The sequence below is a fragment of the Lactuca saligna genome, chromosome 3, assembly GCF_052625555.1.
Source record: "Lactuca saligna cultivar CGN05327 chromosome 3, ASM5262555v1, whole genome shotgun sequence".
NCBI lineage: Eukaryota > Viridiplantae > Streptophyta > Magnoliopsida > Asterales > Asteraceae > Lactuca > Lactuca saligna.
The window spans coordinates 130,542,183-130,548,153 of NC_136419.1; positions in this window are offsets into that span (position 1 = coordinate 130,542,183).

Here is a 5,971-nt window from a genome sequence, read left to right on the forward strand (position 1 = left end):
GCTAAGGGGAAGGAGCTAGTAGGGTAGTAGCGTGTCGCACACAGATCATTTCGGCTTTGAGAACCTTGAGATTATACTCTAATATTTTACTATCTAATGATATAGTTTTTGAGAATTGCGGTTTGTGAGTTAATGTTTTCAAATGATAGCAAAGATATTTTCTGTAAACTATTTTTTAAAGTCATACAATTAAACAAAAAAATTTGGGTCTTGATTTTCGGATCTTATAGATTTGAATAACTATTGAGTCTTTTATGAACTCAACATTCCATCAACTGATGAAATTTTGTTTCAAATCATAATCATTGCAATTAAATGACCTCTTTCCTACAAGAAACATTTCACCTATCAATACTCATGACTTTTGATTCTCATCATTTAGTAGTATTTCACCCACCTTTATTAACATAAGTGTTGCATCCTCACAACAAGATGGCACATCAACATGAGAATGGCGCTTCTTGTGCAAGGAATGGTGCTTCTTATCAAGATATCGAACTTCCTCCTTCTGAGTGGTTCTTCTAGAACCATAGTGGCGCTTATTCCTTTAATGTGATGCTTCTTCCCCCAAAATTGTGCTTCTACCTCCAGACTTCAACTTCTTGAACCATAGTGGCGCTTCTTCCTCCAGAATGGCATACCTAGACAATAAGTAGGACTTGCACCATATGGATGGTGCTTCAAAATCCATAATGGAACTTCTATAATTATGCTTCTAAATCCATAATGGTACTTCTAGAGCCATGCTCGTGTACTTCCTGTAACACCCGTTAAAATTAGGTCAATAACAATCACATGTGATTATGCCAATCATGTAATGTGATTTTGTTAAACTAGTAACGTGATAAACATACTATAAATTCTGATACAATTATGAACTTTCATACATAATTTATGATACAACTCAAAGTATAAGTCAATACGATTACAAGGTTATAGAGAATGTCTAAATCTAACTTCGCATGAAGAAGTTATGATAAACCGAACACTATAAAATCTCTCGAACATAAGGAATTTAAAATAGGATTATAATTAGATATTTGATTCTAAAAGAGAGTTGTAGTGCTCGTAAATACCTACATGTGGATATAAAGAACGTCAAAAACGGAGTTCGTATGCAAACGTTACGACCTTCCGAAGTTACAACTGTTTGAGAGCACGACACGTGTCAGAAACCCTAATCTGATAGGGCTCACGAAATGAGCATCAAAACTCACGACGTGAGGAGTCAAAATGCCACATTTCGAAGCTAGAAATCTATGGAACAATCACCCAAAAGCTCACGACGTGAGCAAGGTTTTCTCACGACGTGAGGACGCTCCAAGACACCATTCGAGGCTAGAAAACACGCGTTGAAGCTACGGGGTGACTCTTGCCATAGCTAACGACGTGAATCTATCATTCTCACGTTGTGAGAGGCCAAAAATCAGCCTATAAATAGCAAGTCTGGCCTCCTCTCTCCTTACACCATTTCTTTTCTCTCTCTCTCTCTCTCTCTCTCTCTCTCTCGCTTGCTGAAGCCGTTTCGCTTCCCGAGCCCCGATGACCTTGTACCGCTGACCGTTTCTGCTTAGATTACATAAAATCATGCTATTAAGGTGAGTTTCATGGCCCCACTTTCTAATATTTCTAGTGAAAACACATGCTAAATATTGTATATACGTTACTATTATGTCTATATGATGGTATATTAGTATCAACGTAAATAGTTATATTAATCGGGATATAGTTATTCTAAAAATAATATATTGAATATATACAACTATTATCAACTTGTTAGCATGTTATTATACTAATGTAGATCTTGAGTTATACTTAGGATTCTATATATATATATATATATATATATATATATATATATATATATATATATGTTGTGAGTGCGATATAGTTCTAGAGTAACACTCGGAAGTTCTATATGTTAATTGATAAGTATGTTGTTGTTATTGGTTTTATGTCAAGATAAAATCGGGTTTAATTTCTAACTATAACTGTTGTACTACCGCAAGGTTTGATCCTTGTACTGCCGCAAGGTGTAATCCTTGTACTACCGTAAGGTGTAATCCTTGTACTACCGCAAGGTGTAATCCTTGTACTATCGCAATGTGTGTTCCTTGTAATAATAAGAAGAGGTATAAAACTAGGTCATACAGTCGCAGCTACAGACTCATGGTAGAACAACTTTAGAAACATTATACTTTGCCGATATATAAGTATGAATGTTAAGTATAAGTTTCCCAAAGACTTATACTCTAAGTATAAGAATCTAGTAGGTATATTACTTGTATATTAAGTAGACCGCTATACCTATCCTACTTACTCGTATAGAATTGAAATAGATTTATATGTAGCGGTTTTACTCATATAGAATTGAAATAAGATTTATATGTAGCAACTTAGTTTGCATGTAATTACAAAACATTTATATTTATAATATATGAGACTTATAGTTATATACTTATTTGGTAAGGAAGCCATTATACTTAGGATATATATATATATATATATATATATATATATATATATATATATATATATATATATATATACTAAATGTTGGAAACTCAAAATAATACTTTCAAAACTATACTTTTGAACTTGGAAAATGTATTATTTATATATGGAGTCAAAACATGTGGACTCACCAACTTTATGTTGACGTATTTTTAAATTGCATGTGTTTTCAGGAAGTTGATAACTATGATACAAGAAATGACGTTACACCGCCCGGTGTTTCCGCCGACGACCGGGGTGTGACACTTCCTTTCTTCATTAGTTATGGGTATAGTATATAGACCAATTTTGAAGTGAGCCGCCAAAGGAGTTCGAACTGGTTTGAACTGCTCATAGTTGAAATACTGCAGAACTTTCTCAATGTACTTTTTTTATTAATACACAACCTCCCTGCTCTTTGATTCCTTTGAATCTCCATCCCCAATATCTTCTTTGCTTCTCGTAAATCCATCATCTCAAAATTATTCATCAAGATCATCTTCAATTCATTCGTTTTGGCCATGTCTTTGGCTGCAATGCTCATATCATCAACATATAAAAATAGATATATTTAGGAATCTAGTGACAGTTTCTTAGAGTAAACATAATTGTTAAATTGGTTCCAGGTGTAGCCATGTGACACCATGAATGAATCAAATATCTTGTACCATTGTCTTGGAGACTACTTCAAACCATACAGTGATTTATGTAGCAAACATACATGATCCTTCTTATAATCAAGAAAACCTTCTGGATGGGACATATAAATATTCTCTTCTAAGTTTCCATGAAGAAATGTAGTTTTCATATTAAGATATTCAAACTCCATATCAAATGCACTCGCCATGGCCAAAAGAACCCGAATTGTCGTGTGCTTCACAAATGTTGAGAATACCTCATGATAATCAATTCCTTCTTTACGATAAAACCATTTCGTCACCAACCTTGCCTTCAACTTAGTTGGTACAACTCCTGGTATCCCATCCTTTTTCTTGAAGATCCATTTAAATACCACTGGTTTTGCTCCTTTAGGTAATGCAACTAGATCTCATTTCTCATTATTCTCCAGTGATTGTATTACTTCATTCATCGCCATCAACCAATTTGTTGCTACATATCTATCATGTTTTTGAATAACCCTCTTAGATCTTCTCCTTCCTATAGATTCAGACCCATCATTATTCCTAGCATTAGCACCACTAGAATAAGATCCCATGAGTTTCTCTTGGGTTTCATCTTGTCTAGTTTTTTCACTACCTCCTTGCTCTTCATTACTTATCACAACTCTATCTGGAGTTTAAGATGCAAACTCCACCTTCTGCTTAGCACCATGATCTTTCTTCCATGGTTTACTTGTGTCGCCTCTTCCCTAGTTCCTCATAGTAGTTTCATCAAAGGTTACATCTATTCTCATGATAAATTTAGGAGTTCATATTACTTTTGTACACCATAGTCGATAAGCGTTTACTCATGTTTCATATCCTTGAAATATGCATCTCATTTCCCTTGGATCAACTTTACCATCATTTTCATGAGCATATGCAGCTCATCCAAATATACGTTAGCTAGAATATTTAGAGGCTTTCCCTGACCATACCTCTTGAGGAGTCTTCAAATCTATTGCAGTTAATGATGATCTGTTTACTAGATAGCAAGCAGTGTTCAATACTTTTGACCATAATTCCTTAGATAAGTTAGGAAATATCTATATGTACCTTGCATGTTGCATTAGTGTTTGGTTCATCTGTTCTGCCACTCCATTCTATTGTGGTATATGTGGTATAGTGCAATTCCTCACTATACCTTCTCCCTTGCAAAAATTATCAAATAGAACATTGCATAACTCCAAACTATTGTCAGTCCTTAGAGTCCTGACCTATCTTCCAGTCCTTTTCTCAACCATGGCCTTCCACTCCTTAAACTTACCAAACACATCGTCTTTACTCTTCAGAAATTACAACCAAACCTTCCTTGAATAATCATCAATGAAAGTCACAAACTATGAGCATCCTACTTGAGACTTCACCGATGCAGGACGCCACAAATCTAAGTAAACATATTCCAAGATTTACTTGCTTTCGTATTTACTGGTACCGAACTTCACTTGGTGATGCTTTTATTTTATGCACGCTTTACAAAAATTTATCTTTCTATTAGCCTCTGCACCAAGAAGCACTTTTTTACTTGCAACTAATAGGCCCTTTTCACTCATGTACCCAACCAACGATTCCACAACTATGTCTTTTCATCACCTTCATTCATGTATTGAGAGATAGCCACCATTACTATAACCATACTGCCTTCTAGGATATAAATCGCTCCATGATTCATCTTCCCTTTCATTCTAACCAGAGCACGTTTGGTGACTTTAACCTAGTCATCTTCACCGGTATACCTCATACCATTCTTAGCTAAAGTGCCAAGAGAAATTAAGATTCTATCAAATATCCAAAATCTACCTACAATCTAACTTCCTAAACATACTATTATGCATCCTGATCTGAACAGTGCCACTTTCCTTGATACTTATCACTTAGTCATCATCCATCTTGACTATGTCATTCCATTCTTTAAAGGAGGTGAACCAGTCATGTGGTAGGATGCTCCATAATCTAACACCCATATTCCTACAGAACTAGATGTACTTATAGTGAGTATCTTGCCATCGTTTCCTTCATCAGAACGTTTTTGTACAACAGTATTCGTTTTATTCTGCTTGATTCACTCTTGAACTTCTTCTTCAGCTGTGGAAAATTTTGCTTAAATTTCCCTTTCTCCTTGAAGTTATAACATTTGGAATTTGTCACACCCCAAAACTGGAATGGAGGAAACCTTCGGGGTTGGAGGACGTCATGTACAGTGATACAACACAACATAATAGTTAATAAGCAAACAACATCATCCATTGCATTAATAATATAATTTAATACAAGAGAGTTATGTATAGTTTATATGACACCAAAAATTTAAATCAAAATATAAGATGAGTCTTGAATGCGCTCCATCGTCTCAAAAGTTGTCATCAGTACCTATCCACTGATGACGTGAGAATACAAGTTATTTTGAAAGAGTTTATCAGCTTTAGTACTGGTGAGTTCATAAGTATTTTAGTGTCATTGGTTGTATCAAAATGTTTGTAACAGTGTTTGAAGTATGAGTTTGTAAACGTTTGTAGTAAAAGTATGTGAATGTTTGTAAATGTTTGTAACTCCTAGAAAATACTATATTTTCTACTAAAAGTAGCCTTCTACCAAGGCTCGACTGTTTTGTATGTTTGTTTCTTGTAAAAGTGTATAATTTTCCCAAGTGTAACTATCATTATCAAAATATAGTTTATACGTTATTGTTTATGTGAAATGATCACAAAGTGAATGCAAAGGGGGAATTAATGTAGTACTGTAGTGTTGTATTATAATAACTACTGTTGTATTAACTATCTTAAACCGGATTTGTATCAATGTATTATGTGATTATTTGT